The sequence below is a fragment of the Ochotona princeps genome, chromosome X (genome assembly GCF_030435755.1).
Source record: "Ochotona princeps isolate mOchPri1 chromosome X, mOchPri1.hap1, whole genome shotgun sequence".
Lineage (NCBI taxonomy): Eukaryota > Metazoa > Chordata > Mammalia > Lagomorpha > Ochotonidae > Ochotona > Ochotona princeps.
The window spans coordinates 49,950,581-49,961,879 of NC_080865.1; positions in this window are offsets into that span (position 1 = coordinate 49,950,581).

The following is an 11,299-nucleotide window of genomic DNA, read 5'->3' on the forward strand; positions in this document are numbered from 1 at the left end:
TGAACAAAGCTGGGAATTCAACACTTCTGTGTGCTCTTGCTTCTGCAGGTTGGGCAAAGCAGAGGAATATACCTCTTTGGCAGATATGGGATGTGACTTGGATGTTTGTATCAGTAAAGTGGTACACAGAGCCAGAGCCAATTGCTCGATGACTCTCAAGTGGAGGGCTCTCCTGAGCAATCTCCCAGGGTGTGAGGCCACAAGACCCTGGTCAGTATTACTCTGCCAGGCTACAAATGCTGGTGCTAACCCAGTTAGAAAGTCACCGTAGGTAGCTCATCTCCAGTATCATTTGCCAATTTTAAGCCCTAACTATGAAAATTATTGTGGTGGACCATCAGTTGGGAGGGTGGGATGGAGCTGGTCCCTGACTCCAAATCTAGCAGCTTTAAGTTCTAGGGCGACAGTCCTGCACATGCAGAGACTGCAGGATGTCCTCCAGGAGGAATCTTGAGCATGTTTAATCCACGAGGATTCCCTCTCCGGCTGATGATTCCATGCACATTTAGCAGCATATTATCTGATACAGTCGCGAGAACAGAAGAGTAACAACAGTATCTCAGAGTCACCAGGCCTGGGTTCCATGGTTTTGCAGTAACAGACATGTCTATCGTGCAAGCCCATGCACTGCCCTGGCACTCTGCTCAGTGCTTTAGGCTCAAGGGAACCCTCCACAGGGCAACCACCCAGAACAGAACTGACTCACCACAGATGTGATGACCCCAGGCCCTGGGAATAGCTCAGGTCCCCAGGCTAGGAAGTGACTGCAGTTCCACATTTTACCAGATACTTGAACTATTTGGGCCTGTATTCTTCAACTGCTGCTCATTCCAAGGCTGACTAGTTCACTTCTCCCATAAGCATTGCACAGCATGTGTCTTATGGGAAATGGAAAAGGTATCCTGGAGGACACCAGCATACTCCAGTGCACCCTTCAAGGGTGACTGCGAGACAAGGGCTGTTTAGGGATCACTTGCAGTTGATTCTTTGAGAGCTGGCTTTACAAAGATGTAGACATTTTGTTTCTCTCTCTTTTTCTCTTTTGCAATCTCTCCTCCCTCTTTCTCTCTGTGTGGAGATTACACAAGGACCTGAACCAATGGGTTCCGATTTTCATATTTTCCATGTTTATTTTATTTCATTGAAAGCATTACAGGAGGAGAGTGAGGGAGAGACAGCAGCTGGCTGCTCTGCTCACCACAAACCCTCCCAATGGACTCAATGGACAGGGCCACGGGCAGGCCAAGAATAGAGCCAGGAGCTTCATCCAGGTCTCCCATGTAGGTGTCGAGGTTCCTATAATTGGAACATCTTCTGTTGTTTTCCCAGGCACACGATTAGGGAGCTGGGACGCAAGTGGAGCGACCAGGACACAAATATGCTCCAATATTTGATGTCAGCATTACAGGATGCAGTTTCCCTCGTTGCAGCTCAACACTAGCCCAAAAATGTGGATATTTCTTTGTATACCCCCAATGCAGTCTTGCAGTGCACAAGTTTATCTTCTACTTTTGTTGGCCCAAGTGCATCCATCCAACCTGATAACATGACCAGCTGCCCTGTCCTTCTCTGCTGTCTGTCTACATAGAGGCTGTGGATTCACCTGTCCTCTCTGTGGCATGAGCCCTGCAGCAGCCAGCACAAGTTCCTGATCTCCCAGAGCTCACATCCTGTCCTTTCTCAGAGAAACAACCCTGACACGGGAAGAGTTCCATCTGGACTATGATCTCAGACAGTTAGTCAAAGACTTCTGGAAAAGAACCAAGAAGCAATGGTAATTAAATGAAGTTGATCAAATGACATTGTATCAAGCTAAGAATATTTTGATCTAGTAAGAATGCTGTCAACAAATGAAGGTGCAAACAATAGAATGAAGAAATATAAATGCGAATTAAGCAACTGATAGAATATTAATATCCAGGATCTATAAAGAACTCAAAAAACTCAATGATAGGGTCCAGTGTGATGGCTTCGTTTGTTAAACCTCTGCCTGCAAGTGCCGGCATCCTGTATGGGCACTAGTTCATGTCCGTCTACTCCACTTTCCCTTGTAGCTCCTACTTATGTCTTGTAATTTCAGTGGAAGATGGTTCAATTCATTGGCCCCCTACATCCATGTGGAAGATCAGGAAAGAGTTCCTAGTTTCCTCATTCAGATCAGCTCTTATCATTGAAACCATTTGAGGAGTGAACCAGGGGATGAAAGATATTTCTGTCTTTCCCTCTCGCTGTAAATCTGCTTTTTCCAATAAAAAGAAATTAATTAAAAAACATAAACTCAACAGCAAACAATAAAGTTAAGAATTGGGCAAAGGACATGAACAAGCAGTTTTTGAGGAATAAAATACAAATGATCAGCACATCTATCTTAAATATGCTCAGGTTCTCTAGACATTAGGTAAATGAAAATTAAACTCACAAGGTTTCACCTCAGCATAGCAAAAATTTCCATTATACAAAATTCATTTAAAAAAGCAGGCAAATCATGAAAGAAAAGTTACTTAGCCCACTGTTTATGAGAATAAAACTTGTACAATCATTTGGAAAGTTTGGAGATTTCTCATAGATCTGAAAATAAATATTCTATTATGAGCCAGCCACAAATGCCTGGAAATTAACCTAAAGTGAAATCTGCATGAGAAAGTTAATGGTACACCAAGGTTTATTGCAGTAAAATTCACAATAACTAAGATATGAACTTCAAAGTAATTCAGATGTTTATCAAGGGATGCATGGATAAACAAAATGTTATACGTATGCATACACACACACACACACACACACACACACCCCAGTGAATGGTACTTAGCCATAAAATAATGCACATTTTATATTTTGTATCAAAATAGATGCAACTGGAAACCATTATGTTTAGTAAATTAAACTAGCATCCCAAAAGATAAATATCTTATGTGTCCCACTATCTGTGGTAACTAATGCATGGAATACCAAAAATGTTACCTATGAGTGAAATGTTCATTTGGTTTGATTACTGTTTACAGCCTGTGTCTATTATCTGGAAAAGCAGGAGTATTATTTCCTATTTGCTGTATGTTGAAACATGTCTAACAAAATGCCATTCATATGACTGCAAAGTGAAATGAAAGTAAGACATTGTGAAAGTTAAAAATAAAGAAGGATGGATGAAGAGAAATGGTTGAAGAACACAGGCAGAATGGAGGTTAGGGTGGGAACTATCACTATGCTCCTAAATTTGTATTGTGGAACCCATTAAACTTGTTTACCTTATATAAATAAAGTATACTGAAATATTATATAAAAAGAAAATTGAGGGCCTGGAGTGGCAGCCTAGCCACTAAATCCCTTGCCTTGAATGCATCAGGATCCCATATAGGCACCGGTTCTAAACCTGGCAGTCTCACTTTCCCTCCAGCTCCCTGCTTGTGGGCTGAAAAAGCAGTCAAGAATAGCTCAAAAGCTGTGGGACCCTGCACCTGTGTGGGAGACCAGGTAGAAATTTCTGGTTCCTGGATCCTGATCAGCACAGCACCAGCTGTTGCAGTCACTTATGGAGTGAATCATTGGACGGAAGAGCTTTCTCTCTGATGCTCCTCCTCTCTTATATCTGATTTTGTGATAAAAATAAAATTGATTTAAAAAAAATAAAAGAAAAAATTGAGACTCAAAGTTGTCACATGATTTGCTTTTTTCTTAAAGATTTATTTATTTATTTATTGTTAAGTCAGGTATTCAGAGAGAATGAGAGACATAGAGGAAGATCTTCTCTCCCTTGACTCACTCTCCAAGTGGCCGCAATGGTCAGAGCTGTGCCAATCTGAAGCCAGGAGTCAGGATCCTCGTCTGGGTCTCCCACGTGAGTGCAGGGTCCCAAGGCTTTGGGCCGTCCTCAATTTGTTTCCCAGGTCACAAGCAGGGAGCTGGATGAGAAGCAGGTCAGTCGGGATTAGAACCAGCGCCCACATGGGATCCCGGTGCATGCAAGGCGAGGACTTTAGCCGCTAGGCTACAGTGCTAGGCCCCTCACATCAGTTTCACAGGAAAGTTTACAAACTTCAACAATGGCAGTATTGGATCTCAAACTGGGTATCTTCCAACAATTTGTGTTTCCTTCGTTTGCATTCTTTTGCTATAACATTTGCCACTCATGTACTGAACTATACTTTCCTTATCTCTAGAGTGAAGAGCTAACACTATAAAACCACAACATTTTTCTTCCGTTTTGGTGTTTTATGAATTTAAAATTACTGCCAACCTGATAGAGTTGTTATAAGCATTCTGTACATGTTATTTAAAAAGTGCATATGTCTCTGGGGAAGTTTAATACAAAGCCAAAGTATTATTTTATTGAACTAAATTTCATTTTAAAGTATTATTTTATTGAACTAAATTTCATTTTTACACTGATTTGCGTTACAGCTTCAGAGCTATTTTGTCTTCCCAGCTGACAGGTTTCCAACAGACAGTTACTCCTCAAGGTTTCACTCCTTCTCAGCTTTGCAGCTTCTATTGTAGATAAGCAAATGCATGCACAAATGCTCTCTCTATGTGTAGATATGTGTGTACCAAGATGAGAAAGACTTCAGAAAATTGAACAATCTTTTTTTGTTATGTGAATAGTCAGCATCTAATTGAATTTTCATATATGACATGTTTTTCTGTTGTTTTTCCAAATAGGTCCTGCTTAAAGTAGATGGAGCACAAATGGGGAAATCAGTCTGAAATAAGTGAAATGTTATTTTACTCAGCCAAGATTATCCAAGCTTCTTTTTAAAGTATTATCATTGGCCTAGTACTATGAGGAATGTACATTCACTTTGTGGGTCTGTCTGGAATTTGAAGCAGATTTTCAATGAGTTAATTAAAAAGGAATATCCTTTTCAAAGCTATTCTCTACCCTTCCTGAAACTCAGCCTCCCACAATGTTAACCAAATTGTAGAACACCAAAAGCCTTTCACTACTGAATTTCTTGTGCTAATTGGGCACAGAATGCTTTCTTGCCTTTGTAAACGGTTTGCATATGCAATCTCCAATTCAGCAGTTTTAAATTAAAGAACATATTTATAAATATAAGGAGGAAGTCTTCTACATTGCTATACATGTCTATATATATATATATATATATATATATATATATATATATATATAAAATACTCACATACACCTTACAAGGTAGGACACAAAGATTAGTTACTCCTCACTGAGATATTGAAGATTTCTCTGCACACTCCTTCTAAAACTGTTCTGTGCCTCAACTGTTGACATATGCCTTGTTAAAGCTATAAGCCAGTTAGTACTATCCTAGAGTCTGCCAAGTTCAGTAAAAATTATGCTTCAACACAATAAACTGCTAAATACAAAAATGAAAATAGACACGAGACAGCTGAATAGTATCCTATAGCTATTTTAAGGTGGATAGAAGCTGGTTGTATCTAAGATAAAATTGAAATGTCAATGAAGTAGTCACAGGATGTGGTGAAGAACCTGCATGTTCCAACATATCAGTCACTCAATACCATGTCAATTAACTCCATAGTGTTGTGAACTGTTGTTGATGTTATGTTATGGCTTTTAATTGGCCGAAATGATATTCTGTCAGCTCTGCTTTTAGACCAGATATGGTCTCCCCAAGAAACTGTTGAATTGATCTGGACAATAAGATGCTGGACTCTATGCATGATACATGCTTGCAATGAAAGAAGCGTGACTGGATTTGAACTGTAATGCTGCAACAAGGTGGAGCAATCCACCATGGGGGGAGGGTACGGGGAGGGGTGGGGGGAACCTCAGAGCCTATGAAACTGTGTCATAAAATGAAATGCAATAAAAAATAATAATACGTTCGGAGTGAACATATTTCACATGCATGTAGGGTGGAGTTGTACAAAGGCAGAAGGCATTTTATTGACATCTTGGAAGATAATTTTGATCCATTCATATATTTAAATTATGTAACTGAGTTTTCCAATACCAGAAAAGGTTCTGAACATGAAAGTTCATAATGGGTAGCTTGAACAATTTAACACTTAAATAAAACCAATTCAAAGATAGGATGACTGTGGAACATGTCCTGTGTTTTGTTAGCACAGACTTTATTAGTGATATTCCACATATATTTATATCCTGCTTTATTATAATGCTACTTTATCTTTGTAGCAACTGACATTAAAATTTTGTAAAATGTAGAATTTTTTCTGTTTTACCTAATTTTAGTCTGATGTTAGAAGCAGTAGTTTAGAGAAGATAAACTCAGAGTAAATAATCACATTGCTGGAAATGAAAACAGCTGAATAAAATATTGAGGACTTATGATGGCATATTTCCTAAATCATACTACCTTTATGTTTTGTTCTTCTAACTGACTCTGTTACACTTCTGTGAATTATTCTTTCTGCTAGCATGTGTTTTCTCATAAAAGGAATGATGTGAAGTTTTTTTCTAACATTTGACTTGGTAGTTATGCATGGAAGTTCACCCCCCCACACCTTTTTTTTTTTCTACTGTCTGAAACAGTTTGACACCTTTTTAATTTCCAAAATTCAAGTTACATCAAATGAATGAATTTTTGTGCAAATCTATATATAAAGAGTGCAGCATATTCAAAATTAGTTATACTGAGGCTGAACCAACTAGATTTGTTGGAAAACAAGTTAGAATTTAGTTATTTTTGCATTGTTAAATTATCACTGCTTGTTGTGTCATAACAGACCAGAGGATTATTTTGATAACATTACATTTCAAGCCATCATCATGTACCTCCAAAATTACCAAAAGTTAATTTATAAACCAAAATATGGGTGCCTAGTATTCCTAGATAATCATAGCTATTAAATTTGATTATATTTTTGCTATAGTTATATGTTCAGTTTTCTGTTCCAGGGTACTGAATTGAGATTAAAAAATTATAGTAACTAAGAGTTGTTTTTGGAACCTACAGTCCATATAGAGTTTACTATCTTGTAAATTAGTTTACTGTTTAGTTCCCTTGGAGCTAAACAGTTTAATAATCTTTCGAAAATGAGTCCAGTATATTTTAGAAGTGCTTAAACTATAGTCAATCTTTCCCTGTCCATGCAGTGTTAAATATAATAGTAGAATTTTCTTACATAACATTCTTTAACTGCAATAAATGATATATAAATATTATTAATAAGTCCATTAACAGAAACTACTAAGCATAAAATACATTTTTGTTATTTTCATACTAACTATTTTCAAAATTAGATTCAGTGATCTAAGAAAGGAAGTCTGACAATCTCTTTGGATTAAAAAGTATGTGTAGAGCTCAACCAGTATTTTAAGAGATGAAATAAAGATGCTCTGGAATAAAAAGTTATCAGTTCACCTGCGTAATCAACTTTGTGACCTCAAAGTTGCTTCTTTACTTTTAAGGATATTTAGTTAGGTAAGACCCACTCCTGGCAGTAATGATGAAAATGTGCTGGAATATTTAAGTCCCATCACGTGGATATTCTAGGCAACAAGTGTACAACATACCTGGCATTGAAGATAAAAGAGGAATGGCAATAGTTGAGTTCCAGGTATGAAATGAATTTATGATACTCTCTTGATTACAATTTTCTCTAAAGACTGTACTTTCTACATTAATTTATCTGAAGATCTACCAACACTCTCAGTCTTTAAAAAAGCAAATAATATGTGAAAAAGTTTTGTATCTGAGGACCCTGATTACACAGATCATTGTTGTTACTTGCATGTCTTGGATGTGTTTGGAGTTGGAGTTCTGTTATCTCCTATCAGCTTTATGTTCTCTGATTCTTCCTAAATGTGAAATAACTTTGTTACAAATAAGAGAAATAAGACCCATCCCTTTAATTCATCTGCCGTTCCCAATCACCTCCCTTAAATCTAATACCTGTATCACACATACAACAAGCATGCATTCTCAAGAGACTACATTTTTCAAGACATATTATCAGTGGGTATAGTAGTCTAGCAGCCCTCACCTTGCATGCACCAGGATCCCATGTGACCACCAGTTCATGTCCCAGCTGCCCCACTTCCCATTTAGCTCCCTGCTTGTGGCCTGGGAAAGCAGTAAGGAACGGCCCAAAGCCTTGGGACCCTGCACCCATGTGGGAGACCCAGAAGAAGCTCCTGGCTCCTGGCTTCAGATTGACTCACTTCTGGCTGTTGCAACCACTTTGGGAGTGAGAGAGAGATGGAAGATTTTCCTCTGTCTATCCTTCTCTCTGTACAAACTGACTTTGCAATAGAAATAAGTAAATTTATAAAGGCATATTATCAAGGAAGGCATTTGATTCAGTAGTTTATGTCATCACTTGGGATGTCTATAGTTTATATCAGAATGTCTGATTAGGGTCCCAGTTACTAAATTTTTAATCTTTCTACTAATAAGCATGCTGGGCAGTACTAGATGATAGCTCACACATTTGGGCCATTGTCATCCACATAGAAGGTGCAGTACCCAGTTCCTTACCTTAGCTAGCCATAGTTCTAGTTGTTTCAAGTATTTGAGGGGTGAACCAGTAGATGCAATTTCTCTCTCTCCCTCTTTTTCTCCTGCTCAAATAAAACCTGTGGGGCTCAGAAAGGCGGATAGGTCACTAATTCAACAAGACGGTTACTAACAGTCAAGATCACTGTGTTAACACATGGCAAACAAGATGGCAGTCCAGGGTAGAGACCTGGGCATGAACCAGGGTAGGGGTCAAGTTTCAAAGAAAGACTGATTGGCCAGGGCCATTTCATTCACCTACCCCTGGCCTATGGGAGGTGGCCTCCTCAGTGAGGCTCCTAGTTCTCCCCTCCTGGGATTCCTGGCCTGAGACTATTCCCTGTTCTATAGAAGAAACTGAATTTCCCAAATAAACTGGAACTGCCTAGATGGAACCCCTGTCCGTCTGTTTGTCTCTCGCTCACCGGGAGGCTGGATGGCGGGCAGAAGGCTCACCCCCTTTGGCAATGGGGTACTAGAGGAATCTATGGGGGAGACACCGCAGAACTGGCACCCAACGTGGAAGCATGAAGGCTGAACCTTCTGGCCCCTCACTGCACAGCCCTGAAAGAGGAGTGAGGGATGGCTGGCAAACAGTACCAGTGCAGCGCTTCCCAAGAGAAGCACATTGTTGGAGAAGTGGTGTTTTTTCAGGTGAGCCCCTAAGAAAAGAAGGTGACGTGAGGTATAGTATTCCTTCTCTCAAACAGGAGTGTACCCTGCAGAAGTGACCCTTGGCAACCTGCAGCTCTGCATGAATGTGGGGACCCCCAGGCCACAGCATAGCTATGGTTGAATCCCCTGAGAGGTTGTAATGGAAGGGAGGTGTTAGGCACCCATTGGCTTCTGTCCTATCCTCTCATCTTCTGCTTTGAGGGATGGCCGTGGATGAGTGATCCTGGAGTGAACCTGTCTGAGGACTGATGGTTTCTGGCCAAGGTGACATTTCAGCATCACCAGAAACTTGAAAGGTGATCTCCTGGGCCCGACAGCCCAACTGGGTATCCAAGTGCCACTCTGCTCTCTGCTGTCTTTTTTAAGCCATGGGCAATAATGGTGGGAAAATTGATGACTCCAAGCTTAAGACGCTAAAATACATGCTGAAGTCCTGAGAGTTAGAAATCTCAGACGCACAGGCAGTTAAGGTCTGAGGGACCATAGTCAGATTGGCACCTTGGGATAACGTTGGCCAATTGATTTGCCCACAATACTTGGGAACAAGTACAGGTCTTAATGAGGCACAGATAAGTCCAACACAGAGAAGAGCCCCCACTGGAGTTTCACAGCACCTTATCAGCTCTGAACCTCAGCTTCTGGCAAGGAAATGCTACTAAGAATGAAATTGATGCCCAGAGCGCTGAAGCCACCCCAGCAAAGGGCTTCAGGGACGCTCAGAGTGTGTGCGTGGGGGGGGGGTGGGAACCTCCCCTCCCAGGCAAGAAAAGTCTGCCCCTGGTGTGCACCTCTGCTCCACTCCCCCAGTCCTTTTTTTGGAAAGTTCATTCTACCACTTCATTGCGCCTGGAGGCTCCCCCTTCTTTTCAGGCTCCTCAAGCCGCTCCAGGTCTTTGTCATTAATGTTAACCCCTGAGGAAACCTCCCAGCAGTGTGAAATCCCTGGGAGGCAGGAGACTGAAAGCCTGGCAAATTTAGCAGTTTATAGCGTTGAAGCATGACTTTGCACTACCTGGCTATTTTTCAGGTAGTCTAAGCTGGTTTATAACTCTAACAAGGCATATGTCAACAGTTGAGGTGCAGAACAGTTTTACAAGGGGTGTGCAGAGAAATCTTCAATACCCTAGTGAGGAGTAACTAATCTTTGTGTCCCACCTAGTGAGGTATAAGTGAATCCACGGTGACTGCTTCCTGTCTGATTCTAAGCTTTCCTTGTTGTTCTCTATCTATTCTAGATTTTTTGTTTGTTTGTTTTGAGGGGTTTCCGGAGCGATCCTGATGGTCGTTGCAAGAAAGGGTGGGGACCCAAAGTTGGAAACAAGGTAGAACAAGTGAAAGCTCTAAATACAAAAATGAAAATAGACACGAGACAGCTGAATGGTAATCTATGGCCATTTTAAGGTGGATAGAACCCGGTTGTATATAAACTAAAATTGAAATGTCAATGAAAAAGTCACAGGATGTGGTTAAGAAGTTATTTTTTTTTTAACATATTGGTTACTCAATACCATGTCAATTAATTCCATAACATTATAAATTGTTACTGATGTTATGTCGGGGCTTTTAGTTGATCGGGATGATATTCTGCTGGTTCTACCTTCAGACCAGAGATGGTCTCCCCAAGAAGCCGATGAACTTATCTGGACAAAAAGATGCTGGACTCTATGCTTGGTATATGCTTCCAATGAAAGAATCTCAACTGAATTTGAACTGTGGTAATGCAGCAAGGTGGAGGAATCCACCATGCGAGGAGGTTCTGGGGAGGGGTGGGGAGAATCCCAGTGCCTACAAAACTGTGTCACATAATGCAATGTAATTAATAAAAAAAAAAAGAAAAGAAAAGAAAAGAAAAGAAAGCCTGGCAAAAATGAGCCTAACTTGCCCTTGGCCGAGACTATTCTTCAGAGTCTTGTCCACCAACCCTATACCATGACAGATTGGCTAATATCACTTTGGGAGCTCATACCCAGGAATTGCAAGTAGTGTGGGGAAAAATAAAAGAGCTTTTAGAGAGAGTTAACATGAATGTCTCCTCAGAGAAGGTGCAAATGATCCTCCCCTTTTAAGATTTTAGGGACAGAATCATGTTTTGAAAAGGCCTCCCCCTTGAAACCCCAGCTAAGCATTAAGGAGCAATATTCACTAGTAGAATTTCAAAAGCTTCG